The sequence below is a fragment of the Mus musculus genome, chromosome 11 (genome assembly GCF_000001635.26).
Source record: "Mus musculus strain C57BL/6J chromosome 11, GRCm38.p6 C57BL/6J".
Lineage (NCBI taxonomy): Eukaryota > Metazoa > Chordata > Mammalia > Rodentia > Muridae > Mus > Mus musculus.
Genome location: NC_000077.6, coordinates 6,029,797 through 6,045,761, shown reverse-complemented (window position 1 = coordinate 6,045,761; position 15,965 = coordinate 6,029,797). Strand labels below are relative to the sequence as shown.

At 47.2% G+C, this 15,965-nt stretch overlaps 1 protein-coding gene across 22 annotated transcripts in view; it reads left to right on the top strand.

Moving 5' to 3' along the window:
- Camk2b (calcium/calmodulin-dependent protein kinase II, beta) overlaps window positions 1-15,965 on the top strand; it is a 96,729-nt gene that overhangs the window by 20,596 nt on the left and 60,168 nt on the right. The window lies entirely within an intron of this gene.

The following is a 15,965-nucleotide window of genomic DNA, read 5'->3' as shown; positions in this document are numbered from 1 at the left end:
GCAATTATATTTTAGGTTTCAAATTCTAATTTCTTCTAAGACAGCAGTTGAATTTTAAGTATCGATCAGATAGCCTCTGTCCTTTGGTACCACCTTTGACAAGGCTGCTGTTGGTCAGAAGGGGTTTCCACCCAGCTGCATCGTTTCTAAGCAAAGATGCTTATATTTCCCATCCTCATCGGTATGATCTGCATTTCCTTTCATTGTCTTCCTGCATTATTTGGGGCTTTCCAGTACGATGGCACATCACAGAGGAGGAGACATCCTAGCTTTCTTCTGATCATGTAGGGTAGTATCTAGCTTTACATATGATAGAAGCTGTAGGTCTTTGTCAATACTTTTTATCAAGTTGTGGAAATTCTATTATAGTTCTAGCCTGCTAAGAGCATGTGTGAATGTCTATCAGACATTTAAGAAAGGACAACAAGCCTGATACCCTAGCACACATCTCTAATCCCAGCCCTTGGGAGGCAGAGGCAGGTGGATTTCTGCAAGCTCATGGCCAACCTGGCCTACTGTGCTGTAATGAGTGAGTATTGGATTTTTTTTTGTTTTTTGGGTTTTTTTTTGTTTTTGTTTTTGAGACAGGGTTTCTCTGTGTAACCCTGGCTGTCCTGGAACCCACTCTGTAGACCAGGCTGGCCTCGAACTCAGAAATCCGCCTGCTCTGCCTCCCAAGTGCTGGGACTAAAGGCATGCGCCACCACGCCCGGCTGGATTTAAAAACAAAAAACAAAAACAAAAAAAAAAAACCAAAAAACTTTTTGCTATCTGTATGGTTGTATGATTTTCCATCTTTAATTTGTTGATGGCTTGATTATATTGATTTTTAATCGGAGCCAGCCTTGTGTACCAACAGTGAGTCTCACTGGATTCAACTTGGAGACCTCAGACAAAAATTTTTGCATTTAGTTTATGAAAGGTCTCCACCACAGAGACTAAGGTAAGAATTCCTTAGGCTGCTGACTTTCCAGAAAAGAATCAGTACGCTGTCTATATGTTTGCTTGTTCTATTTTTGAGGCAGATCTCACTATAGAGCCTTGGCTGGCCTATAACTCTCTATGTAGGCCAGGTTGGCCATGAGCTTGCAGAAATCCACCTGCCTCTGCCTCCCAAGGGCTGGGATTAGAGATGTGTGCTAGGGTATCAGGCTTGTTGTCTTTTCTTAAATGTCTGATAGAATTCACAGATGAGACCATGGGGCAGAGTTCTTTCTGTTTCTGAAACCTGTCAGTTACCCCCTCAGTACCTCTGAGAGATCTAGACCTGGCCAGATCACCTCTGAAAGGTGAGTGGGTCTTCCTACAGAGCCCACAATGACCTTGAAAACCAGATCTTTCTAGCCTTAGCCTTCCAAGTGCCAGAACTGCAACTATGCACCACCACTGTGTGATGTTTGTCTTTCCAAGAGCTGGTCCATCTCACCTAAGTTATCAAACCATGGCCATAGGGCTGACTGTCCACACTATTCATAGTCACCCTTTCAGAGTGGGTGGGCTCAGGAGCGACAGCCCTGCCTTCATTTCTGTGAGTCCTGTGCCCTCACCCCATCCCACTCCTGCATCTGCCCTCTTCCTCTGCTCACATTTGCAGCCAGCAGTTTTTCACTAGCATTGATCTTTCTGAAGTGTTCGGCTTTGTTGATTTTCTGTATTGATTTTCTGTCTACAGTTTCACTGATTTCTGCTCTAGATTTTATTTTCCTTGTTTCCTTTCAATACCACTCTCTCTTTCTGGTTTATTTATTTTGATGTGTGCAGATGTCTTGTCTGCATGTGTGCATGTGTACCACGTGTGTGCCATGTGTGTGCCTGGTGCCCAGAGCAGTCAGAAGAGGGCTTCAGCTCCCTAGAACTGGAGTTATGGGTGACTGTGCATCACAGTGTGGGTGCTGGAAATTGAACCTGGGACCTCTGCAAGAGCAGCAAATGTTTTAAACCACTGAGCCATCTCTCCAGAGCCTCTTACTTACTTCTTTAGGAGATGTTCACACTGAGTTTAAATATTTCTTCTTTTCTAAATATATGCATTTTATGATATAATATTTTCTCTGAAGACCACTCTCACTGCATTTGACAATTTTTATAAGTTCTACTTTCATTTTTTAAAATCAAAATATCTTCTACATTTTTCCTTCAGCCTTCTTCTTCAATCCTTAGAAACATGGCATTTAATAACCACGTATTAGGATTCTTCAGGCCATCTTTCTGTTATTCATTCTTTACTTTAATTCCATCACAGCCCACTTTGATTTCTGTTCTCTTAAATTCAATGTGTGTTTACAGCCCAGCACGGGATCTATCTTAATGAACATTTCATGTGAGTTTGAGAATGGTGGGTAAATCCTGCTGCTGAATAAGATGGTCTATCTCTAGACCTCCATCATGTCCTGACTATCTGCCTGCTAGATATTCTCATTTCTGTATATATGGGTGTGTGCACACATATATGCTCATGTGTGCGCAGGCACACTGTGTGTGTGTGTGTGTGTGTGTGTGTGTGTGTGTGTGTGTGTGTGTGTGTGTGTAGGCCAGTGGACAATCTCAGGAGTTTGCTTCTAAGGTGCCACTCAGTATCACACTGGTCTGACATTCACCTGGAAGGCCAAACTGACTAGCCAGCAAACCCTGGAGTCCACCCAGCTTCACCTTGGGTTAGGAGTGTGTGCCACTACTCCTAGTGTTTTGGCTTTGGTGTGTGTGTTTGTGTTTGTGTTTGTGTGTGTGTGTGTGTGTGTGTGTGTGTGTGTGTGTGTGTGTGTGTGTGTGTGTGTCCTGGGGACCAGACTTAGGTCTTTCTGTTTGTGCAGTGGCCATCTCCCCAACACCTGTCTCTGGGCATTTCTGACTCAAGGTTTTGAAATCTCCAATTGTGTGGTGGGTCTCCCTAATTCTTCTCACAGTTTCACCAGCGCCAGTCTCGAGCTAGTGCTTTGTTGTTGGGGTGCCTAAGTCTGGATTACTGTGACTTCTTGAAAAATGGCTCCATCACTATGTAATAGCCTGCTCATGCCTCAGTTTCCCTCACTCTTGCCCAAAGTGAATAAGGCTACTCAAGCTTTATTTCAGTGAGTGTCTTAATTCATCTAGAGCCCAAATGGATAACATAATATAAAATTTACCATTTTAAGTATTAAAAGTGTGATCAGAGGTAACATTTAGTTGTTTACACATACACACACAAACAGAGTATTTTCTTAATTTTATAAAAATTCTAAATAAAGTACTATTTGTACTTATAGATGAAAATTTACCTCAAGATTATATGTACAATAAGGAAGTGGCAGAGTCATGGACAAACGAATAAATAATAAAAATGATGTGAGGTGTAAGATATTGGCCCTATGTACTATTGTCCTCTCAATTTACATATCATTTACATATCCATTGACGCACTTATACTGCTATATGACTAGTCACATTGCTTCTTCTATTTTCTATCATATCTATTCCAAGTTTTTAACCATTTTAGGACAGATTTCCACCACACTAAGTACACTCTGTCCTTGTGGAACTTTTCCATCTGTACCAGGTGAAGCTCGGGACCCACTTGACACCCCCTCCCCACCCCCTCCTTCCTCCAGGCCCCTGCTACCACGGTTATCTGTCTTTCTATGGACTTGCCTATCCTGGGCATCTGTGTGGGGCGAATCCTGCAGTGTTCATCGTTCACAGCTGGCTTGCTTTGCTTGGTGAACATCTGTAAGGTGTGTGGATACTGTAGTGGGTTGTCCGGATTGTCTTCCTTTCTGAGGCTGAGGAACGTCCCGTGTGCACACGGGCTGCCCTTCGTCCCCCATTCTTCCTTCGACAGGCACTCGATTGCTTTTGATGATTGTGAGCAATTGTGGCATATGCGTTTCTGTTTTAGTCCTGGCTCTCCATTCTTTGACTCCGCTTAGGATTGCTGGACCATGTGTCGACCCCGTGTTTAACTATTTTGCGGAAACTGCAGGCTTTCTTATCATTTTATGTCCTCAACACTGAGCCAGAAGTCCTCTGCCTTCCCCGTCAGCACATGTGTTTGGTGTGTTAAATGTTGTTTGTTTGTTTTTGTAGTAAAAGTGGTCATCCTTAGGAACAGGGAGCGACAACGCTTCACTGTGGCTTTGGCCTGATTTCCCTGGGGCTATGGGATGCCGCACATCTTTCAGGGTCCTGACTGACCAGGAGCTTCTGTGGAGAAATGTTTACTCAAGTTCTTTGCTTATGCTTTTGGGTTTTGTTGTTAACTTTAGGATTTTTTAAAATTTAGCTCTTAAGCTGGGCAGTGGTGGCACATGCCTTTAATCCCAACACTTGGGAGGCAGGGGCAGGCAGATTTCTGAGTTTGAGGCCAGCCTGGTCTACAGAGTGAGTTCCAGGACAGCCAGGGCTATACAGAGAAACCCTGTCTTGAAATAAATAAATTAATTAATTAAAATAAAATAAAATAAAATAAAATTTAGGTCTTATAGGGTATATGAATTAAAACTATTTTCTCCAATATTGTAGACTATCTTCTCTTTGCCTTGGTAGTGTCCTTGTCCGTATCTCTGTCTGTGTCTGTGACGGTGTCTCTGGGGTGTGTCTCTGCCTCCTGCTTCCTAGGCTACCCTGAGCTACATCCTGTTTCCAGTGATTTTATATTTTCATAAAGTTTATTATTCTTGTTGCTTGCCCTTTGATGTCATATCTAAAAGATCATTGCTAAATCTAATGTCATGAAGATTCCCACCTATGTTTTATAATTGGATCTCTTAAATTTAGGCTTTGGTCCATTTTGAGCTAATCTTTATTTACGGTAGATAATAAGGATCCAACTTCATCCTTTTGCGCAAGGCCATTCAGCTTTTCCAGCAGAATTTGTTGACAAGACCTTCTGTTCCACTTAACATCCTTATTGCAAGTTGTTGGACCGTGTTTCATTCTGCTGGTTCGTGTGTCTGTCCTTACGCCAGCACCACATTTCTTTTCAGTACCTTCACTTTGTAATGACTTCTGAAATCATGAAATGTGTCTTTTAACTTTATTCAGCTTTCCCCCCAAAAGATTGTTTTGACTATTTGGTGTCCCTTGGGATTACATATGAATGGGTAGGTAGATTTTTACTATTTCTGTGGGCAGGGGAGCTAAAGAAAGTTTGATAGGATAGTACTGAGTCTATAATTGTTTTGGGTCATATCTATGTCTTTACTCCTAATATGTTTGTCTTTACTTTGAAAGTGGGTTTCTTGTAGACAGTATATAGTTGGGTCTTGTTTTATACTCCAGTCTAGTTAGTGTGTCTTTTGTTTGTTGTTTGTGTTATTGTTTTGGGTTTTTTTTTTTTTTTGAGGTTTCTCTGTATAGTACTGGCTTGCTTAGAACTCACTCTGTAGACCAGGTTGGCCTCAAATTCAGAGAATCTACGTGCCTCTGCTTTCCAAGTGCAGGGATTAAAGGTGTGTGCCACTACCCTCCTATAGTGTGTCTTCTAAGTGGTGTATTTAGACTCAGTTGTATTGATATCCTTAGATTAATAACTATCATATTACTATTTCTCTCTTTCTCTCTCCTTTTCTGTTTTCTTTTTTCTTCCCTTTTTGCCCATTGTGGTCTAACTGAACATTTTATACACTGATTCCACGTTTTCCCTCTCCCCCTTATTTCTCTCACTCGGCCCTCTCCTGTTCACCATGTCAGCGATGCTTCCTCACGAATCTGTAGTCCTCCTAGAGCTTACAGTATGTATTTATAATTGATCTAAGTTCACACTCAGCACTGCCCTGGTTCTCAGGTAGCAAAGCAGTACGTTGTTACCGTGTGGGCTTTCTCACTTATCTGTTAGCTATAATCACCACATACATTGTTGCTGCTATTGTTAAGGAGAAATAAAATGTTCTCAAACAGACATGGGGGAAGTTGTTCACCAGTAAACTGTCTATGAAGTAACATTAAGATTTTCAAAAAGAAAAAGATGGCATGGATCAGAAACTCAGATCTACACAAAGAAAGAGAAAAATAAGTGACAACAATATGTTTTAAGTAAATAAAAAATACTATCACTTGATCTAGTGGGCAATAGTTTTATTAAAACAGTAGCAGCAGCATCTTTGTTGACTGTAACTAATGTAGAAATAGATGCACTGGGAGAGGGGCAGGACCAGGAGGAGAGAAAGAGGAAGGAGGAGGGACAAAATGGAACCAGTATATAAATGCTCATTAGGCCAGAGCAGGCAGAGATGGGAAGACAAAAGGAAGCAGGGAAAGGGAAAAGAGAGAAAACAGTAGCTGATGTGATAGCTAAGAACCCCGCCCTGCTCCTTAGATGCATGCGTTTGGATACTGCCCTGCTCCTTAGATGCATGCATTCGGATCCTGCTCTGCTGTCATTCCAGTGTTTCTTGTTGTGTCTGTTTGTTTGTTTGTTTGTTTCTCCCTTCCTTCCCTGTATCACAGGTCCTGGGCAGTTTCCTTCGAATGTCTCAGTTCTGTTGTTTGCCCTCAATGCTTCTCCAGCTCCCTTCTCCTTTCTTCAGCCCCACCCAGTGTGCTTTTGAGCTCCTGCAAGGCATCCTTTCTTTCTGCCCTGGTCTTTGATTTGCCTCATTGTTTCCCATTCTCCCTCAGAATTTCCATTTCTCTGATCACATTGCCCATCTGCTCCTGCGTGCATTCCAGTCTTCCCATTAGCGCCTTTAACATGTTGATCATGGTTGTTTCCAGCTCCCGATCTGCCAGTTTCAGCATCTCCCTGCCACATGGGAGCTTGCCTGCTCCGTGTCTTTTTGTCCTTTTGTTTAATTAGTAGGTTTTGGTCGACAGTCAGACATAATATAAAGGCGACAACTCTGGTAGACAGGTGTCCAGTGGTTCGGGAACTGCTGTTGGGGAGAGAGCTCTGTCAGCCCGTGCTCAGTTCTCAGCATCCAGGCTGTGACTTCACACCTGCTTTTTCTTCCCTCCCTTCCCTGTTATACATTACAGGACGGCTAGAAGGGGTTGGGGTTAGGTTTGGCTTTAGTTAGTCAGCATCCTGGGTGGCAGGCTTTGTTAAGAGGAACAGGATACTCAAATGTATTTAAAATGATTGCCTACCCACTCCCATTGCCTGATGCCCCAGAGACCGATCCCCTGATTTCCCTGTGGGAGCTGCTGGGGCTCCTGGCGGTTAGACTTACAAAAGGGTGAGTGTATGCCGTCAAGACTGGCCAGCCCACATCGAGCTTCCAGGACCAGGTGAGTGGGTTCCGATCCCAGCACTGACTCCCAGAGCCTGTGCTCTGCTAAGGTATAGTGTGACAGCAATTTGCCTGTGACCTCAGCTCCCCGGTGGATCTAGGAAGAGTTCATGACCTTTGTTTAACATGTTCAGCCTTGCGTGTGAAGAGAGGAGGGAGAGCGCTAAGCTTTTCATCCTGGACCAGAGAATGCCCCAGCTTTGCTTTCCACCTTGGCTCTTTAAACAAATCAAACCCACCAAGAACCTATCGGAAACTTATTTTATTTACCCAGGTCTGTCTCATTCAAAGCCGTATTCTTTCAATGCTTTCCTTGATATCTCCGAGTTTGGGGTGAGGAACCTTGATCTTTTCCCCTTGACATCCCCTGTTCCAAGTATATCTACTGGGGTCAATCCGTTATTCATGTCTGCTGAGCCCTAGCTGCAGGCTCTCTCCTCTACCTGCATCTGACCTTGCTGCCGCCTGGCTGCCTCTGTACTGGAGAGGGGATAGATTACTTCTGTGGTCCAAGGATCGGCCGTGCTGGAGCCGGGAGAGGCCAGTACCTGCTAGGCTTACCTTAGGAATTTATTAATATGCTGTATGAGTCTCAGATGATTCATGGTCAGGGTGCCAGGGAGATGAGCAAGCCAGCCTTGTGTGACCTTTTCAGCTGGTATGTGCTTCCTGGTACATTATGGGGGAGGATTGGGAAAATGGGGAATGGGCCAAGATTGGGGAGATTATCCTAGAGTCTACAGCAGAAAAGGGTATTCGGCAGGTCTGAGCTGCCTGAGACCACCCTACCCTTGTTCCCAGGGCCCTTTACTGTGGAAAAACCGGTTGCCGAGTTGAGGGCAGATTTCCAGATTGTCTGGTGCCTGCGTGGAGGGAGGAAGAGAGGGGCAGGAGATAGTATTCGGTCATGTTGAAAAGTAAAGGACCAGCCTGTTGACCTGTGGGTCTTTCCAAACCAGAGATCACATGACATACAGCCCTCCGTGTCCTCCTAGGGTCAGCAGACATTGCTGCTCAACCACCCAGCATCCAGACAGCTGTGTCCCAGGGTGCTATTCCTGCCCCACAGTTGTCACTTCTGCAGCCAATCCTTGGCTTGTTGCTGGGACGGGAGAGTCAGCAGCCAGTGCCTGCTGATGGGACGATCCATCTCATATCCCTGCTTCTGCCCGAGCATGCCCCTCTCAGCTGTCCATCCCACTGGCAGCAGCCCAGGATGCTGTGGCCCTGTTCCCACCTCCTGACTTGTCCCCGTGTGGGAAGAGACGGAAGTGTCCTGTGTGGGCCTGTGACACTAGCAGCTTTGGTGGGAATGAGGAGGAGCCAAGAAGAGACGTGGGAGCCCCAGCTCCTGTCACATACATCAGATGGGGGTCTCGTTATTAGGGGCGCTGGGCAAGAAGAACATGGAGCAGCTCTCCTGGGAGGGCGAGGAGCTCCCAAGAGCCTGCTAGAGTACCACCCAGGCACATGGATCTTGCTGCCTCGAGACCCCCAGGACAACCACAGACCAGGATAACTAGACAGTCCAGCTACGGCAGGGAGGGGTTAGACTGAGAAGTGCTACAGCCTGTGAGACCGAGCTTTTAATACAGGTTCATGAGAGCAGGTCATGGAGGGTCATCACCAGAATAAAGACATCCTGCGCCCACAGCACTTGAAGTCATGAGGTGACATAAACGGGCTCCTGTGTACAACCATTGGCGCACATGTAAGCTTTGCCAGGCAACAGGCCTGCTCTGATCACAGAAAGCCACATGTGTCCCCTTAGCCTAATCCTACCCAGTTGAGAATTCAGAGAGAAGCCGGGTACCCTGCTAGGGATTTCTCCATCTGAGATGTGCTCACAGAGCCTCCAAGGGCAGCAGCTGTGGGCTGGGGTGAAGTCAAGGAATCTGGGTGTGTGTTTTGATGGATGACATAGTCACCCTTCCTTCAGAAGCTTCTGCTATGGGCTTCTGTGGGTCACACGGAGTTCCAGCCATAGTCAGTGTTCCTTCCTCAAAATGTTTGGTTCTCTTGGAGCCTTTTTTGAATGAAGATTTCTGTAGCAAATATGTTAGGAGAAAGCCGCTTTCCTGGGAGACTCACCGGGCTGATGGCTAAACAAAAGAACCTGAAAGTCCTACACACACACACACACACACACACACACAAAGAATGTTCCATTTCATACCCACACCATATATCCACATGCACACACAAACAAACACAAAATAAGTAAGATGAAAAATTAAAAATACAGTTGGGCATAGTAGTACATGTCTTTGATCCCACCAATTGGGAGTCAGAGGCAGGCAGAGCTCTAAGTTCAAGGCCAGCCTGGTCTACAAAGCAAGTTCCAGGACAGCCAGGGCTACATACAGAAACCGTGTCTCAAAAAACCCAAAGCTGTAACTAAATAAAAAACGTAAAAAGTAAATAGGGGCAGTTGCACATGTTGTTAGGTTTAGAATGGAGTCATACCACGTCATGGAAACAAGGGAATTGGTCACACAGCTAATCAGGCATGTGACCACTCAGGCATGGATCAGGGTGATCCATCTACATGCCAAGAAACAGATGCCTCACTACAGAGCAGGGGAGGGCATCAGAGACCCAGGAAAGACCAGGGCTAGAGGGCCTAGCAGCTGGAGCATGGCTGACTGTTGTTAAGGTCATAAATTAATGTAAGAACACCCAATGATTTGCATTTGGAAATAAATACTGTGGAAATAACCAAACTGCTCACAGCAGGTCATTCAAGAGATGGCAAACTGGAAGCAAGCCCTTCAGTTGCCAAAAGAGAAGTTCTTGGCTGTCAGATGAGGGGAGCTCTCCACAGCTTGAGGGACTCTTGCCAAAGTGTGAGCATGATGTGTGAGGTGGAGCCCGTGGAAAAGACAAAAGCCAATAAAGGACTTGCCGAGGAGCCACGGCTGGTGCCTGGAGACCACTTGGAATTTGTGTGTATGCAGGCAGAATGCAGTGCTGTCCTTCAGTGAGAAGGGTCCCACCTCAAGCCCAGTGCTCAGAATCCAAGACATCTGGATGCTAGGCAGGGCTGGGCAGACAGCCTGGGAGCTTAGCTTGCCCTCTAGCCATCTGTGGGTGGTCCTGGACAGCAAGCACTTCTCTGTGAGGACTTAGCTTCTGTCACAGCTGGAATGTCCTCCTCACCTGCTCCAGGGCCATCGAACCAGTGGATGGAGGTTCACTACTGGAAGTCATGGTCAGGGTGTCACACAGCAAACAATGCTCACAGGTCAGATCGTGCTGTGGAAGATGTGCCCAAGGCATGTGGAATACTGATGGGGACAGGGAGCAGAAGGATAGACAAGCCACTCTTGTGTAACAGGAAGTCTCCACAGGGTGTAGAGCCACACCTGCATAGGCAATGTGCAGGTTAGGAAGGTCACAGTGACTCCAGTGTATTCTTAATGACCTTGGCTATTCTGTCGCAGATATTGTAATCATAATGATAACAGTACAAAAGCAATTCCTGCTAGTGATAGGTGGATAGATGGGTTCTGTCTGCATTGTTGCTTAGAAGTTGAAAAACACATAAAAAGAAAAATCTTGTGGTAACATCAACACTCTGTTCCAAGCAGAGGTTAGTGTGTCCAGAAAATTGTTTAGGTCAGCATTAAAATAGTCAAGGACTAGGCATGCTGATGTGAGCCTATAGTCCCAGCCACTCTGGAGTTGCGAGGATGGCTTGAGTGGTTCAGAGTCAGCCTGGAAAACACCAGGACCTCATCTTAGATGAGGAGAAATAGATGAATGAACAGACAGACAGATGGCTGGACAGTCAGATAGATGGATCCATATATGCATGCATTCATGCTTGAATGGATAGATAGGTAGATAGATGATAGAAAAGGCCTCTTCTTCACTTTTAAGAGCTCCTTATAATCAGAGGGAGAAAGGGATTTTGTTCAGGTTAGCACATAACTAGCACTTTAAGAATAAATTAAGTATGAAGACCCTCAGTGTGGCCATGACATGCACCTACTGGTCTGTCTTTAACTTTGACCCCATCAGTAGGGCCTGCTTAGAACTGACCATGTCAGAAGGTTGGAGAAATGGTTGGTTTCAAAGCAGCTGTTTGGTAATTTATAGTAGGAAATAACCATTGCCTGCTCAGCTTCTTCCAAAAAGTTCTGGTGGGAGGCTCTGCGGAGGAGGAGCCCTGTGGGGGTCTGCTTGGGTGGGGCTCCCGAGGGATCTAGTGGAGTGGGCTTGTTGGGTGGGTCTTCTGGGGGTTGTCTGGGGACTCTGTGCTTGTTTCTGAGGCATGTCCCTGACCCCATGGGACCTTAGACAAGAAACCTGACGGGAAACCTCCATTCATAAACCCGTCCAGGAGGGTTGGAGCTTTGGTTTTCACTCAAGGATACTGGTTATCTTTCTCCCTAAAAGAGAGGAGCCCCTAGAATTGCCAGCAGCCTTTCTGTGGATGGCTAAGTCCCCAACTCGGCTCTGAGCTGCCACTGTAGCTGGCTTCTGAGTGCATATGAAAGGCACACTGTACTTCGTAGTCAAGCAACCAAAGGCGTTTGTGGGAGAGGGCCAAAGTCCTGGTGGCAGGTGTACTTATGCAAATAGTTAGCTTCTCTCAGAGGCAAGACCAGCAGAGGCCCAAGACAGAGGCAGGAAAGCCTAAGGTGGCAAGAAGAGGCCACGAGGCATGGTGGGAGTTCGAAGAAAGGTGTGGGGAAAGGTCTACTAAGGGGATAAAACCCAAGCCTTGAGAGGGTGGTTAAGGACACCCCTTGGACTCCTGAATGCAGGCTGCAGTGACTCTGTGGCCTGTTGTGGGGGAGACTCAAGTCTGGTTCCCTATCTATACCATCCTGGAAGCAGAATCATGAGGTTAGTGTTTTTTGCATACTGAACAATGCGTATAGCATCTGCACGGGTCATCTCATTTCACCTAGACATGGTTTACAAGAAGATAAACAATCATTATCTCCTTGTCATCTGAAGTCCCCAGAGGGCAACTGAGCAGAGTCTGTGAGGACAGAGGATGTCATTACAAGTGTCTTAACCATACTCCAAGAGCTCAGAATCATGGTAACTCAGTCTTTGCCAGAGTAGGAGTGACTTGATTCTTCCCAGCAGGAATCTTGGCTAGAACCAGTAACTTCTGACCTGGGACTACTGGTCTACCATCTCCTCTGCAGGCATCAGCTTCTATATTACAGTTGCCATACTGTAACGAAGCAGCAGGGGGCAGCCTAGATAGCAGGAGAGGGCTATGGTGCTGCTAGCAAGGCCTAGTACAGGACAGAGAGGACCACAGAGTGGAATGGGAAGGGGTTCTGACGTGGGAGTCACAGGCGATTAGCAGTGGGCAGCAGGCATCTCAGAGCCAGAGCCTATGAAGAGAGGGCAGCAGGGCAGGAGGTAGTAGATGGCCAGACTGACTCTCATAGGCCAGGAACGGGTTTCCTGAAGACTGAGTACCTTCTGTCACTCCCACTGAGGTCAGTGGTCATCTGAGAGGACTGCTTTTCCCCTGGAGACTTTCCTGGGGCTTGCAAGGAGACCTCGCTCCAGTGATAAGCAAGTGTAGAAGGCAGTCCCCTGGGGCTGCCCAGCTCTAAGGCTTCAATCTGCTTGGAATTAATTCCTCCCCTTTTCTCTCAGGACCTGTTCCCAGGTACTGTTGATCCTGTTGTAAATGAGACAGTGTTTGGAGCCTTCGTTGAGTCAGGGCTCAAAGAGTATTTTCTTGTTTTAATTAGCTTTATTTGATTTTAAAAGCCTTCTAACACGCTCAGTGCCCCGGGGCCTCATGATTTGAGCAGGTTATTCAAAATCACTCTCTACTTAGTACTGAAGTAGGCAGCCACAACAGACATTCCACATGTGACCTTGGTGTTTAGATGATGTGCATGCCAGTGGCTAACAGAGGTGTCGGCCTGAACCCCAGACCTTCTTCTGCCATGGCTCCACTTCTGTCCCTGTTGCCATGGGTAGGTGGCCCCGTTTGGAAGCCAGTGAGTGTTGCTGCTGCTCATCCTCCTGCCTGGGCTTGTGCTTTGGGGCCATCTCTCCCATCCCTTTAAAGCCAGCCCTGAAAAGCCCCCCCCCCCACACACACACACACTGCAGGCATGGAGAAGAAACTGTAGAACCACCCTCCCCTTCCCCAGCGACTCTGCCTCTTGCCAGGGGCCACTGTCACAGAAATGCCCCCTAAAGATGGCCACATACACATGTTTAGCTCTGGCACCTCAGATATCTTCAAGATGGGGCTTCAGCCTACCCATGGATCTGTCCGCCCTTCTCCAGGCACTGCTCATTCTGACCATGAGAGCTCAGCGTTCGTCGGGCACCTTTTCTGGACCACTCTTGTGGCATCTGCCTACTTCATAGGAGCCTGAGGGGACCCCTCCTGATGAGCCATTTGGGGCCCCCTCCTTCCTGGCCCCCATTCTCCTGCAGCATCTCCTGCTCTGCGAGGCTGGACCAGCACCGGGCTGCAGCTGCAGCAACCTTAGCCAGTCTGCAACATTTGCAGTCTGTTCTGACTTCCATGGCAGACTAAGGCCTGGGCCAAGCACCAGAATTCAGAGTGGGCAGGACACAGACCTGCCTGCAGAGAGGAGCAGTGGGAAAGGGCAGAAATGGGCAGGAAAACGGTCATAATAGAGCAGAGAAACTAATCCCAGATACTCAGATAGCAAGCAGGAAGGTCAAAAGTTCAAGGCTTAAATGGACTCTGGGAAAAAATTAAGTTGGGAGGGACATGTATTGGGATAATCTAGGGGGAGTCGGAAGAGCAGGAGGAGTAGACATAAGCAAAATGCATTGTGGGCATCTATGAAGTTCTCTAAAGGACAAATTAAAATATTATGCGTTAAAATAAGTATTTTCCTTCCCAATTTTTAAAAGTTGAGATGCAAAATTATAAAATATGGTAGTTTCTCAATTAAAAAAAACCCAAGGCCTGCTTGGGCAACTTAGTGACAGTCTATCTTTAAAAAAGTAAAAAGGGGCCAGATGGTGGAGCGCTTGCCTGGTATGAAGGAGATCCTGGGTCCATAGTAGGGAGTATGGGGGTGGGGTAGGGTGGGGTAGGGGTTGGAAACAACAGGAGAAATTATCACGAGACACTGATGGCAGCAGTCAGAGACTGAGTTCTTGGGAACAGGGTCACAGTCTACACCAAGGATCTTTGTCCATTGTGTTCCTCGGGAATTATAAATTTGAGTGACAGGTGCTGTGAGTCCTGAGGGAAACAACAATGACATCAGTCTCCTTGCTCTTGAAGATGCCCAAGGTATCAGCTCTCTTCCCACTGCTTGTGTGCTAAACATGTCTGTAGCCACCTTTAGGGGGCATTCCTGTGACAGTGGGGAAGGAGAGGGTGGTTCTACGGCTGCTTCTCCATGCTTGCTGGGGGCTGGGGGATGGCTGTGGTGGTGAGGAGAGATGGCCCTGAGGCGCCAGAGACGGGCCGGGTCATCATCCGGGGTCAGCCTTCCTTCCCTTACTACATAAGCACTCATCTTCTCCCTGCAGGGTATCTGAGTTGCTGAAATCAGGGTCTTGCCTGTGGTTGAGGCCAAGCAGGGGCCCAGCAGTAGGACTTTTGGCTGCCTGGCTGTACCCGCACCTCCCTGCTTCAGGGCCTCAGCCCTGGTTCTCCTTCCCTCTGGCAGCTGCCCAGGCCTGGCTTCTTCCATCAGTGCTGGGCGCCTAGCCCAAACCTGAGCTGACAGCACAGAGCCTTCTGCAGAGGAAAGGAGGGCATCTGGACTAGGGAGGGAGCTACCAAGCAGTCTGTAGACTGTCCGCCTGCCACAGGCTCTTGGTAGTTTTGTGTATGGATGCCCTCACCCTGGGGGAGGGCTATGGCGCACAGACATTTACTCATGTCCTTCCCTGGGTCTGGTCAGCAGCCGGGACCCTACTCTGCGGATAAGATGGTGTGTGGGTGAGGGAAGCTGTACCCTGCTTTGTATATGGGCTCCCCAACTGAGACACTGTCTGACATCTCAGAGATGCACAGTTTGGCCCCCTGTGAGGTCTTGCCCGTGGCACAGGAAAGCCTAGACTCTGGACTCCCCTTGGGAGGTTGCACCCATTGTGTTCTCTGGGCCTGAGCATCACAGATGACAACATGGGGCCCCCTGAGCTAAGAGAAGGAGAGTCTACGCGGCAGACAAAGCTGGCTGGGACAGAGAGCCACACAGCCACCCTGTGAAGCCCTGCTGCTCCGCTATATCCACGGGGAAACTGAGGCTCATAGATGTACACCAAGCTGTGCACTCAGGAAGTAACAGGCAGGAGGAAGCCAGTCCAGACACAGTGGCTGTGAAGGACACTAACCCCGGGTAGAGAATGGCTCAGAGGTAGAGTACTTCCCTGCAGTGCACAAGGCTCTGGTTTCTGTCTAATGGGGCCAAAATCAAAAAGGAAGAAAACCTGGAGGGGAGAAACCCACCAGTAACTCTTTCTTTAAATTTCCCTTACAGAGAGACTTAAGTGGGAAAATGGAACAAGAAACAACAGATTAAACACATGCCATGCTTGCCACCCCGCCCCTGAGCAGCCCTGACCCTGTCCACAGGGTCACAGCAGCTGGGCTGTGGTGGCCCGCCTGGGTGAGACCTTGTGTCAGCCCCTGAACTGGAGCCACTGAGCTCAGTGGTTGAGGAGTGTAACTGCCCATCCTAAGAGACCAGTCAGATGGAGGGCACATACTTTTTGTTTTTGTTTTTCTTCCTTTTCCTTTTTTTTTTTTTTTTTTAATGATTTTTCGAGGCAGGG